The sequence below is a fragment of the Uranotaenia lowii genome, chromosome 2 (assembly GCF_029784155.1).
Source record: "Uranotaenia lowii strain MFRU-FL chromosome 2, ASM2978415v1, whole genome shotgun sequence".
Classification (NCBI taxonomy): Eukaryota; Metazoa; Arthropoda; class Insecta; order Diptera; family Culicidae; genus Uranotaenia; species Uranotaenia lowii.
In genome coordinates this window covers 428,583,288-428,597,053 of record NC_073692.1, presented here as the reverse complement: position 1 = coordinate 428,597,053, position 13,766 = coordinate 428,583,288, and the positions used below count along the sequence as shown (strand labels likewise).

The window sequence follows — 13,766 nt, the reverse complement described above, 5'->3', positions numbered from 1 at the left end:
AAACATGAACCCTGCGGGAGACCCATGTAAGAGGTTCTTCTAACTGCAATATCTCCGTGAGCAAAGTTCAGATGTTTCTCACAAAGCAAACTGTATAAGATGTTGTTCAATAGTGGAGGCAGACCCCTGGAGTGTAACTTGTCTGACAACACCTCTATGGAGACTGCATCAAAAGCTCCTTTTATGTCTAGAAACACTGAAGCCATTTGCTCACGTTTTGCGTACGCCATTTGTATCTCTGAAGACAGCAAAGCAAGACAATCGTTTGTCCCTTTGCCCCTTCGGAACCCAAATTGAGTATCTGAAAGGAGACCATTTGCTTCTACCCATTTATCCAAACGAAACAAAATCATTTTCTCCATCAACTTGCGTATACAAGACAACATCGCTATTGGACGGTACGAATTCGCATCGGACGCTGGTTTCCCGGGCTTTTGGATAGCGATAACTCTCACTTCTCTCCACTCTTGGGGAACAATGTTGTTCTCCAAGAATTGATTAAATAAATTTAACAAGCGAAACTTGGCGGCGTCCGGAAGGTTTTTCAACAAGTTAAATTTGATTTTATCAATTCCCGGAGCTGAATTGTTGCAAGAGAGGAGGGCAAGTGAAAATTCGACCATCGAAAAGCTGGAATCCAGACCACACCTATCAGGAGGCACGTTCCGGATTATTTTTTGTACAGGTGTAGAATCTGGGCAGACTTTCCGTGCAAAGTTTAATATCCATCTATGTGTATTTTCTTCACTTTCATTTGTAGATGATCGATTGCGCATGCTTCGTGCCACTTTCCATAAGGTACTCAGGGATGTTTCCCGTGATAAACCACCCACAAAATTCCTCCAATACGCCTTTTTCTTCCCTTTGATCAATTTTTTGAACTGATTTTCAAGGGAAACATATGATTCAAAAAGGACGAGGGTTCCATATTTTCGAAAATCTTTGAATGCTTTTGATTTGTCCTTATAAAGCTTGGAACACTGCTGGTCCCACCATGGATTTGGGGGCCTTCGAAGAACAGATGAATCTGGGATAGGTTTTTTTTGAGCGCAAAGTGCACTTTCATGGATCAAACGTGAAAGAAAGTGATACTCCTCCAAAGGAGGTAAAACATTCATAGAATTAATGGCATCTGTTATTTCGTCCGAGTACTTTTTCCAATCGATGTGTCTTGTAAGGTCATATGCCATATTTGTTGAATTTGAAGTGCTGGCCCCATTGGTGATTGTAATTTTGATTGGCAAGTGATCACTACCATTGGGATCAGGGATTACCTTCCACTGGCAATCCAATGATAGTGAATTTGAGCAGAGTGAGAGGTCAATTGCACTTGGTCTTGCAGGGGGTTTAGGTACCCGTGTTTTTTCACCCGTGTTCAAAATTGTTAAATTGAAACTGTCACAAATGTCATAAATAAGAGTAGAACGACAATCGTCAGTTTGTTCTCCCCAGACAGTTCCATGTGAATTGAAGTCACCCAGGATCAACCATGGCTCAGGAAGCACTGAGCACAGGTCCTCTAGGTGACTTCGATCCACTGCAACTCTATGAGGCCAGTACAAACTGACAACGCATAAATCCTTACCTCTTATAGTTGTATGACATGCAACAGCTTCAATTCCTCCTGATAAAGGGAGGTGGATTCTATAAAAGGAGTGGCGCTTATTGATCCCCAAAAGCACCCCTCCATAAGAATCGTTGCGATCCAAACGGATAATGTTAAAATCGTGGAATGAGATGTTTGATTGAGAAGAAAGCCATGTTTCTGAAAGGGCAAAAATATCGCAACTAGTTTCATGAAGAAGAAATTTGAACGGATCCAGTTTAGGAACTAAACTACGACAATTCCACTGTATAACAGTGATATCTCCGACCTCTCGGCGTAAATTAGCCATCGAGAGAGATAAACATTGAAATGAGGGACCAAGTTTGCATCAATTGCTTCAAAAATGTCTTTACTACAGGAAGCATTGTTGTTACAATGCTTTTGATGGATTCAGAAACGTTGAAAAACGAAAAAATTCCATTCAGAATGTCAGTCAACTTAAACAATCCTGGCTGGGAAGTTGATTCTGAAAAAACTGCATTCGTCAAAGGGGCCTTTGAGGTCCCTGCTGGTGTTGAATCGTTCTGTGGTGAAAAAATCGTGCGGAATCCAGGAGGGTTTTGTTTTTGTTGTTCTGCAGCATTCGGCTTTTTAGGGACACTGGTTGGAGGGCTCATTGCAGGGATTTTCTTGGGTATTTTGGGTGTCTTGGGAGTTGTTTTAGCACGTTTCCGGGAGTTTGCAACGAAAACAAAAGGGTTTTCCTCATCCGTTGTTTCTTCGTTGTCAACTGGCAACACAGAAAAGATGTTACTTGAATGAGGTTGGTCCAGTGGAGAAGCGCTCTTTAAGATAGAGGCATAAGAACGACGCGATCGTTCCTTTAAAGAGCGCTTCTGTTTATCCCAGCAACTCTTGAATGCCTCGCACGAAGAGATTTCATGGGGTGAGCCCCCGCAATAAACACATTTCTGCTCTATTGCTGAGCATGCTCCATCCCCATGATTCTCCCCGCATTGGGGACAGCGTGGCTTATTGCAACAGTGCGACGCTGTGTGCCCCAACTTGATGCAATTTTTACAATGCATGGGTCGAGGCACGAAGAGTCGCACAGGAAGCCTTAAAACTCCGTCAATCAAGACGTAGTGAGGGAGGGCGGTACCCGCGAAGGTCACACGAAATGAAGCTGAAGGCGAATACTTTGTAACTCCATTTACGACGTTGGCAGTGTTGAGTTGACGGCAATCCACGATTTCGACAGAAGTCGAATCGAGGCTCTTGAACTTGCCAACGCCGTTAGATTTAACGTATTTCGCATCCAGACTCATTTCTGTGATCACGCCCTCTATCTCTACGTCTCGAGACGGGATGTAAACGTGATACTCTAGGTTCAGAAAATTACTTGCTACAATCTCGTTTGCAGCTTTCGAGTTAGCCACAACAACGCGCAGCTTGTTTGAACGCTGTTTTGTAACACTGGTTACAGAGGGCCACCTCGCCAGATCTTTGGTGATCTGTACCACGTTAAGAGGCTTACCGTTTTTTTTGGGCCGGATGAAAACCACCCATGGCCCAGAGGAAGATGAGCCCTCTGCATATGCTCGGAGTCGGGTTGTTCTACTCTCAGCTGGGGATGATGAAGAGGCATCATCCATCTGAGAAAGACTAGCATTTGAGGGACCAGCAGCATCTGGGTCCTCCAGATGCTCCTCATTCTCGTAGGTTGGACTCTCATCATCCATAACTGAGGGGTTTAACCCCCCGCCTTCGTTCATATTTTTTCAACGGAGCCACTAATGCCTCCGTTTTAAAAATATGAGCAAAGCACTCAATGATCGAAATATAAAAAAAAGGGAAACAAGATAGGGGAGAAACAGTGAAAAAAAATAAAAGATATTACAAACTTGATTGATTTTTTCGTAATCCACGACTATTCGGCCAATTGGAAAGTCGTATATTTGGTCCAGTGTCTAACGATGGCTCCAACCACGTGGTCTTCTTTCGTTGATTGAAGATGGCTGCCACGAACGTCAATGAGCGGGGAACTAGTCTGACGAAGATGATTAGGCCGTTTGTCAAACGATGACGACGACCTTCACCCGCACCTCCAAACACTTCCAGCGGGGCCAAATCCTTTTCACGGGGAACAACGGAATAAAAAACTGTAGGCCACCAGCACTCGACAGGCCAAGTTTCGGGGAAGTCAACGTATCACTTTTCCTATTCTAGCGAGGGCACTTCTCCACTTTGGTAGCTAGCGAAAATTTAATTGTCTTTTGTGTCACCATACGGCAAAAAAAAACACCGGATTGAATACGGCAACTCTCTCCTATCAACCGAACAAAGAACACTTTTTTCACACACGAGGCTCGCAAAACCACGACCGTGTTCACTGACTGATGGGAGACGAATGATTGCACAGTTCTATATTGTCAAACGTTTTAAAATAGAAGAGGTTATTGGAACAAAATTACTTAATATTTTCCGTTTTATCAGAACCAAACAAATCGGAAACAAACAAAAACAATGTTTTCACGTGTTTTAATGTTAAAAAAACAAAAACCAAAAAAATGCATTAAGTTCTCAAAAATGACAAAATTAGTAGAAATTTTAAAAATTTGAAAACATTTGCACACAAGAGACTAAACATGATAATGAAAAATGACGACTACAACTACAAATATAACAAAAATAACAAACATAATAAACATAACAAAAGAGAACACAACATGATAAAAGATTATGACAACAAACTTGTATAAATCGACAGAAATTTGATGGCAAATATTGTTTATAGAAAATCAAATGATTTGCATAATATTTGGGAAATTTTTTTTATAATTTCCTTGAATTTTGGAGTTTTTGTGTGGTTGTTGTGAAGTTTTTGAAGAATTTATACACATTTATGTCATTTAAGTTATTTTTGAAAAATTAGTATTGTTTGTAATTTTTGAAATTTTTGAAATTTTTGTAATTTTTGTAATTTTTGTCATTTTTGTCATTTTTGTAATTTTTGTCATTTTTGTCATTTTTTTTTAATTTTTAATTATTTATGTAATTTTTGTCATTTTTGTTATTTTTGTCATTTTTGTCATTTTTGTCATTTTTGTCATTTTTGTCATTTTTGTCATTTTTGTCATTTTTGTCATTTTTGTCATTTTTGTCATTTTTTGTCATTTTTGTCATTTTTGTCATTTTTGTCATTTTTGTCATTTTTGTCATTTTTGTCATTTTTGTCATTTTTGTCATTTTTGTCATTTTTGTCATTTTTGTCATTTTTGTCATTTTTGTCATTTTTGTCATTTTTGTCATTTTTGTCATTTTTGTCATTTTTGTCATTTTTGTCATTTTTGTCATTTTTGTCATTTTTGTCATTTTTGTCATTTTTGTCATTTTTGTCATTTGTGTCATTTTTGTCATTTTTGTCATTTTTGTCATTTTTGTCATTTTTGTCATTTTTGTCATTTTTGTCATTTTTGTCATTTTTGTCATTTTTGTCATTTTTGTCATTTTTGTCATTTTTGTCATTTTTGTCATTTTTGTCATTTTTGTCATTTTTGTCATTTTTGTCATTTTTGTCATTTTTGTCATTTTTGTCATTTTTGTCATTTTTGTCATTTTTGTCATTTTTGTCATTTTTGTCATTTTTGTCATTTTTGTCATTTTTGTCATTTTTGTCATTTTTGTCATTTTTGTCATTTTTGTCATTTTTGTCATTTTTGTCATTTTTGTCATTTTTGTCATTTTTGTCATTTTTGTCATTTTTGTCATTTTTGTCATTTTTGTCATTTTTGTCATTTTTGTCATTTTTGTCATTTTTGTCATTTTTGTCATTTTTGTCATTTTTGTCATTTTTGTCATTTTTGTCATTTTTGTCATTTTTGTCATTTTTGTCATTTTTGTCATTTTTGTCATTTTTGTCATTTTTGTCATTTTTGTCATTTTTGTCATTTTTGTCATTTTTGTCATTTTTGTCATTTTTGTCATTTTTGTCATTTTTGTCATTTTTGTCATTTTTGTCATTTTTGTCTTTTTTGTCATTTTTGTCATTTTTGTCATTTTTGTCATTTTTGTCATTTTTGTCATTTTTGTCATTTTTGTCATTTTTGTCATTTTTGTCATTTTTGTCATTTTTGTCATTTTTGTCATTTTTGTCATTTTTGTCATTTTTGTCATTTTTGTCATTTTTGTCATTTTTGTCATTTTTGTCATTTTTGTCATTTTTGTCATTTTTGTCATTTTTGTCATTTTTGTCATTTTTGTCATTTTTGTCATTTTTGTCATTTTTGTCATTTTTGTCATTTTTGTCATTTTTGTCATTTTTGTCATTTTTGTCATTTTTGTCATTTTTGTCATTTTTGTCATTTCTGTCATTTCTGTCATTTCTGTCATTTCTGTCATTTCTGTAATTTTTGTCATTTTTGTCATTTCTGTTATTTTTGTCATTTTTGTCATTTTTGTCATTTTTGTCATTTTTGTCATTTTTGTCATTTTTGTCATTTTTTTTTAATTTTTAATTATTTATGTAATTTTTGTCATTTTTGTTATTTTTGTCATTTTTGTCATTTTTGTCATTTTTGTCATTTTTGTCATTTTTGTCATTTTTGTCATTTTTGTCATTTTTGTCATTTTTGTCATTTTTGTCATTTTTGTCATTTTTGTCATTTTTGTCATTTTTGTCATTTTTGTCATTTTTGTCATTTTTGTCATTTTTGTCATTTTTGTAATTTTTGTAATTTTTGTAATTTTTGTCATTTTTGTCATTTTTGTCATTTTTGTCATTTTTGTCATTTTTGTCATTTTTGTCATTTTTGTCATTTTTGTCATTTTTGTCATTTTTGTCATTTTTGTCATTTTTGTCATTTTTGTCATTTTTGTCATTTTTGTCATTTTTGTCATTTTTGTCATTTTTGTCATTTTTGTCATTTTTGTCATTTTTGTCATTTTTGTCATTTTTGTCATTTTTGTCATTTTTGTCATTTTTGTCATTTTTGTCATTTTTGTCATTTTTGTCATTTTTGTCATTTTTGTCATTTTTGTCATTTTTGTCATTTTTGTCATTTTTGTCATTTTTGTCATTTTTGTCATTTTTGTCATTTTTGTCATTTTTGTCATTTTTGTCATTTTTGTCATTTTTGTCATTTTTGTCATTTTTGTCATTTTTGTCATTTTTGTCATTTTTGTCATTTTTGTCATTTTTGTCATTTTTGTCATTTTTGTCATTTTTGTCATTTTTGTCATTTTTGTCATTTTTGTCATTTTTGTCATTTTTGTCATTTTTGTCATTTTTGTCATTTTTGTCATTTTTGTCATTTTTGTCATTTTTGTCATTTTTGTCATTTTTGTCATTTTTGTCATTTTTGTCATTTTTGTCATTTTTGTCATTTTTGTCATTTTTGTCATTTTTGTCATTTTTGTCATTTTTGTCATTTTTGTCATTTTTGTCATTTTTGTCATTTTTGTCATTTTTGTCATTTTTGTCATTTTTGTCATTTTTGTCATTTTTGTCATTTTTGTCATTTTTGTCATTTTTGTCATTTTTGTCATTTTTGTCATTTTTGTCATTTTTGTCATTTTTGTCATTTTTGTCATTTTTGTCATTTTTGTCATTTTTGTCATTTTTGTCATTTTTGTCATTTTTGTCATTTTTGTCATTTTTGTCATTTTTGTCATTTTTGTCATTTTTGTCATTTTTGTCATTTTTGTCATTTTTGTCATTTTTGTCATTTTTGTCATTTTTGTCATTTTTGTCATTTTTGTCATTTTTGTCATTTTTGTCATTTTTGTCATTTTTGTCATTTTTGTCATTTTTGTCATTTTTGTCATTTTTGTCATTTTTGTCATTTTTGTCATTTTTGTCATTTTTGTCATTTTTGTCATTTTTGTCATTTTTGTCATTTTTGTCATTTTTGTCATTTTTGTCATTTTTGTCATTTTTGTCATTTTTGTCATTTTTGTCATTTTTGTCATTTTTGTCATTTTTGTCATTTTTGTCATTTCTGTCATTTCTGTCATTTCTGTCATTTCTGTCATTTCTGTAATTTTTGTCATTTTTGTCATTTCTGTTATTTTTGTCATTTTTGTCATTTTTGTCATTTTTGTCATTTTTGTCATTTTTGTCATTTTTGTCATTTTTGTCATTTTTGTCATTTTTGTCATTTTTGTCATTTTTGTCATTTTTGTCATTTTTGTCATTTTTGTCATTTTTGTCATTTTTGTCATTTTTGTCATTTTTGTCATTTTTGTCAATTTGCTTGAAAATTGTAGTGACAAATCAATAAGCACAATTCACCTAAGTTTCTCACTGGATCTCTCTTCGACAAAAAAAAACGTGGCAAACAAATTTATGTACCTATGCATAGATAATTTTATTGACACTTCAACATTCCTTCAACATTTGGTCATAGCCTCCTACTAGCTAGCCTACTACCTGGTCCGAAATTTCACTCGTTCAAATCAAACGTCACTTAGCGCGAATTTATGACTTCGTACAAAGACGTCATGTGCTACGTTTATAGAAGGACACACAAATCCAGGGACAAATCAATTGCAGACCTCGTGTCAGGGAACGCGACGGCCCCGGTGTTAATTTGATTTTCGACCATGTAGGCAATAATACAAATCTAGTTAGCCTTTGTAGGTGGTGCCATCCTTCTCTTCCATTTTTCTTTCTTTTTTATGTGCCAGCTAGTTATGACCATATTTGTATGCGTGAAGCATCACCTAACGACGAGTGGGTCGCCTCTAGTAACCTGGATTGGAATCAAGAAAAAAACCGTTCCGTTATAGATATGGTAAGTGCAAATAAAAACGCTGCCGACTGGCTATTTTCAAACCGAACCAATGTTTACACTTTTGAATCATTATCGATTTTTTTCGAATTGACTTATCATTTGAAGTAGAGATTGGCACGAGGTTTGAATCAATCCGACGCCAAAAGCCAACCGCCAATCGCGTCCGGGAAAAAAGATAAATCCAAGCAACCGCAATTTCATAGCGCTCGACACCTGTTAACATATTTCAGAACGTTTATTGGTGCTGTGCTGAGTAAGTGTCACGCAGCAAGCCGGCGGTTAACCCAGTTCCCATAGTAACGCATCGCGACATTCGTCAACGACCTACCAAATGCAGTAACGTGGCGGCGCTTCTGTTTGTTTGGCTATAAAAAGGCACAGCTGTCATCCTACGTTCTACAATAAAAAAAAACAAAATCTCCACAGGTTGCTGCGATGCAATCGATTCATCCCATTTGATCGGTGTCTACGTTGACATCGTTCTGATTGAACTCACTCCTCCAAAAACGCCGCACAGCTACCCTAACCACCGGATCAAACTGCCACGGCGAGCGACAGGTAAAGCGACTTCAGGCTGTCACGTTTGCGGGTTTTCCTCACTAATAAATTGTATAATTGCACGCTGTGAACGTAAATAATCATCGGCTGAACTGCAAACTGCGGCGGCTCGCGGGAAACTTGACGCGTACAGTTTTCGAATTCTTTTCCTATTTTGGCATGACGACACTTACTACCGACTGTTTATTATCGATAATGTGATGTTATTTTATATTTTTATAGCCCATTCGCGGTGGGAGCACATCGAGTCGAGTGTTGTAACGTTGCTCTTTCTAAGTTTGTTTTTTCTTTCCATTTGAAAATATAAGGGTTTTTGTCACTATTTCCAACACATCACAAACAAATATTCCTATGTTTTTCCTGAATAGAAATGTTTAGCGTTAATTTCAAAATGATATCCCTTTCATGCCCCTTAACCGAAGTAAGAGTTTAAATTTATCAATGTTTCCAGAAAGTTACAAAAGGATTTTAAGTGATTTGTATACTTTTTTAATAAGGCTTTGCATACTTTTTATAAGGCTCCAGAAATATATGATTTTTGCTTTTTTTTTTGTTATTAACATCTGTTTTGATTACCTTGATTACCTTGTTACCTTTTGTTGAAAATTGACCACAAACATGCAGTAAAGTTCATTTTAGGACTGGGGATGACCACAAGATTGGTTTGGGCCAAGGAGACCTAAAGAATAATGCTGATTTCTACGCTTATTGGTTCGGGTCGTGATTTTGCTAGGGGATGTTTTTGGCTTCCAGTTCCGTTTTTAGCATGGATTCCTCCAGGATGTCGCTCAAATGTCAATTAATCAAAATACCGTTGATCTGAATTCTTTTTTCCCTCCACCCTCGGCAGACACTTCTTCACAAAGTCACTTCCACTATTGTGCTTCATATTAGATTTAATTTAAGAGTCCCGCCCGTATGCTCTCAAGCTCAACTAAGAGAAACTTAGATTAAACTAGATAAAATAAGATCAAACTATATGAAACTAACTTGAGAAAAATAATTAATCAACCAAGATAAAGCAAATAAAATTGGTAAGAAGAATTAACGTTATTCAAGACCTAAGTTTTTTTTTATTTAAGTCCCTACGTATGATTCGAATTCAATCGCAGTAGTCGAAAAATAAAGGGAAAAAAAAATTAAGTCGGCGGAAAATCCGAAACAAGCTTCATGCAATGTACAAATTCACAACTTCATGTCATCTCGTTAATTTTCAGATTGATAATATTATACAAATACTTAGCTTTTCATCCATTGTGGAAATTTTCGGGAAACAGGAAATTAACTAAATTGAGTGAGCTTTAATTCAAATTCTTGTTCGCTTTCGCAATCCTCTCTGCTCGGCTTTCGTGTTTCGGAACTATTATTCCCTTCGAGTTGCTGAACTTCCTAATTTCTTCATCATAATTGCTCAGAATGCACATCTTTCAATTTACCACTTTTCCAAAACCATGGGAAACGTCCGGTCACGAGCAAGGCTTGCTACGATCCCAAGCGTTGCATGCAGAAAAATCTTGCAGCTAACTAAAAACAGGTTGTTTTTAATCGAATTAAAAAAAACAGTTTGTTAACCTGTTAACGGCCATTAGTCGTAATTACGAACCGAAAACATTGAATTGGAAATCAGCGAGTCGCCGGATCTAATCTTAATATTTTACTCCGCTTTGTGGCAAATTAAAGGTGAAGAATAAGTGCACAGATTTCATTTATTTTTTTTGTGCGTTTCAACCCCCGCACTTCCCTCCAAGCTGGAATGTTTTGAACGCCATTTAGATAAACGAGTTCAAATAAGTCTTAAGTTTGGGATTCAAAAAAGTGCATAATTTTTTTTATTGTCAATATTTTTTGAATTGGTGTATTAAAATTAAACCAATCTTTGATTCGCGTGAAAATCAATGTAAAACAGTTTTTAAATTTTAAAACAAACGAAATTGAATCTCGTACAATCCCTATTCTAGATCGAAATAGCGAGTAAATTTGACTGAAATAAATTCCTTGGATTAAAAACTATCGATTTTGGTTCATAAACATCAAGGATTTAGCCTCTTGATGAAAATATTTGCACATAAAGTTCAAATGCCTCGAAAAAAAAGGTGATGGCGTTCAGTTCGGTCTGATCAAATCCCGACCAACTAAGAAATGTACCAGAAGGAAAATAATATCTAATGGATTACTCCATAAACAACTAATTATACAATAAAATAAATGAAATGAATAAAAATGCTTCCGTTTAAGGGCATCCGCAGCAATCGCAAGCAAAGTGAAAATGCTCACGAGTTTAATCACATTTAAACCGCACCGGGGGTTAGTATATGGGTGAGCAAAATAGGGCCGTTGCCGTCGGGACCGATAAAATCACCAAATTTGCTCACAAGAAAGGGGCGAGAGCAAACATGCACTGAAAAAATTTCAACGTTTGATGCTAAGTTAAACAAACGACGTTCAGCGTGTAGAGTTTGTTTACATTCCATTATGCGCATCGAGTCAAACTGTCCACTGAACTCTGGCCGTGGTGGAACCGGCAGGCTCGTTTACGGGAAGAGCAGAAATTTTCCCAATTAAGGTGCATCTCCCAGGATTAACAACAACAGAACTCCGAACCAGAATCGAGGCCTTCAATAACTACACGATCAATATTCGAAGTAATAGCAACATCAGCCACAATCAATTAAGAAAGCAAAGAAATTTTCATTCGTGATTTCATCCGAAGCTCCAAAGCTCGATTCGACCCGACGGATTGCTAAAAGGAAGATAGTTTCTGTCTCCGTTTTCGAACTTGAATATTCGCTGGTGGCCGCATCTGATAAACCTGATTCCGATCGTGTAGCTATGATTATATTGTTCTGTGTTTTCCCGTCAGTGTAAGGGCTTTTTTGCTTTACGGATAGCGAACCAGAATACATACAAAAATAGGAAAAATGAAAACCAGCGCTTCTAAAATATCAGGTAAATATGTCAAAATAAAATTGGTTCAGCACATTGCAACTATATTTTTGTATTTTGAAGGTTTGTCTGCAAAATGCTTCCGGGGATACAATTTGATATCGTTTGTTGACAGTGAAAACGTTTTCTGGAAAGTCGATCAATTTAACCCAGTTGAGAGGACTAGGAGCTTCAAATTGGCCTTCTCATCAGTGGGCCTTCTAGCAGCTAATCGATTGAGGCAGTGGCTCAAAAACATAACAGGATGGCGTACTGGATGATGAAGGATGTGTTGATTAACAGTGCGAACATGTTAAATGTGAAATAATTGTTAAATGTTGTTTTCTACCATTGAACTGTAATAAATTATGTATCATAAAGTGTTTCGAATATTAATAAAACTTGAAAAGAACTTGATTTTTATCAAATAGGTTTATAAATAGTTTATTTCGAAGGTTTTAAATCTGTCCATATTTGTTTTTTTCTGGAAAATTTCCAATCTATACATTATCTTGAAAATCATTATGATCGAAGTTAGAAAGAGCTAACTGTTCAAAATGAATATTCTTCGTTATAGGATTTGTCTGTTTTAAGCATCTCGTTCATTACGGTTTTCGTGGCGGTTTCGGTGGCGTATTATTCGCTTCCTGAGGAGGTGCATCAAATCGAGGATGCATCAGATAGGCTTGAACCGGGGCAATGACGGAACACGGCTCTCCATCTCGCACCAGGCCGGACGGGCCGGACACCAGGCCGAAGCCTGTGACCAGCGGCGGAAAACTTTCTACTTAATGATGGAACTCCGCAGCACCTGGTATATTTCGCGCAGATTCTGCTGACTTTCACTCCGGCTGCTGCTGCCCGGAAGTTTCGGCTGCACCCGCCACCGGACCCGGTTGCTGGTCGGTCGAAACTGCTTGGCCCTGCTGATGCTGAACGGCATGTTCCCCCAGGATGTCGAATATGACGTCTCGAATAGTTGAACGAGCTAAACTTGTCGATCTATTAACCAAAAATCATCAATCGAAATTTAAGCGAAAAAACTCACGACTCAGAAAATTTACTCGGTCCGTATAATTATTTGATCAAGATTTTCTGCAAAAGTTTTCTCAGTGCAATGCTAAATTTAAAAATAAATATGCTAACGCCTGGTGCGCGAAAGGCCGAACAGAAAATCAAATTGACCACATCTGCATCAGCCGAAAATGGAGAAGGAGCCTTCTTGATGTACGCAACAAACGAAGCGCAGACATTGCATCTGACCATCACCTCGTCCTTGGCGAAATACGACTGAGAGTTGCGCGTGTCCAACGGCGTGAGGAGAAAGCCGGGTGTCGGTACGACGTCCGTCGGTTGGAGAATCCAGAGGTGAAAAGGGCATACGTTGAACAGCTGGAATCCCGAGCCTTGGAATTGCCGACAGACGGAACAGTCGAAGAACAGTGGTGCGGAATCAAGAATGCCTTTATCACGAGCCATGGTACTCTCGGTAAAGTTCTTGGAAGAAGAAGTGAATGGATGTCGGATGAAACTTGGAGGATGGTCGATGATCGGAGAAAGGCGAAAGTCGGAATTGAGCAGGCATGTACCGGGTCAGCCAAAGCAGCCGCCCGCTTACGATATTCGGAGCTGGAAAAGGCAGTTAAACGAGCTTCTAGACGAGACAAGAGAGCCTGGACAAACTCCCTAGCCGAAGAGGGGGAAAAAGCCGCCGCCAATGGAGATATCCGATTACTATATGACATTTCTCGCCGCCTCAGTGGTGCAAGGACTAATGCAAGAATGCCGCTGAAAGACCGAGCAGGTCAGTTATTGACCGATCGAACAGATCAGCTCAAACGATGGACTGAGCACTTCGAACAACTCTTCCGAGTCACGAATAGCGATGGCCAACAGAACCCGCAGCTTGAAGCGCCAACAGTAAGTCGCATAAATGGCGTCAACTC

The 13,766-nt window shown here is 36.3% G+C and overlaps 1 long non-coding RNA gene across 1 annotated transcript; it reads left to right on the top strand.

Moving 5' to 3' along the window:
• Positions 1-11,357: 11,357 nt before the first annotated feature.
• On the top strand, positions 11,358-12,267 carry LOC129749955 (uncharacterized). The gene is made up of 2 exons (XR_008738227.1): positions 11,358-11,844; positions 11,905-12,267. It is a non-coding gene; the product is annotated as an uncharacterized LOC129749955 (long non-coding RNA).
• Positions 12,268-13,766: the final 1,499 nt, after the last annotated feature.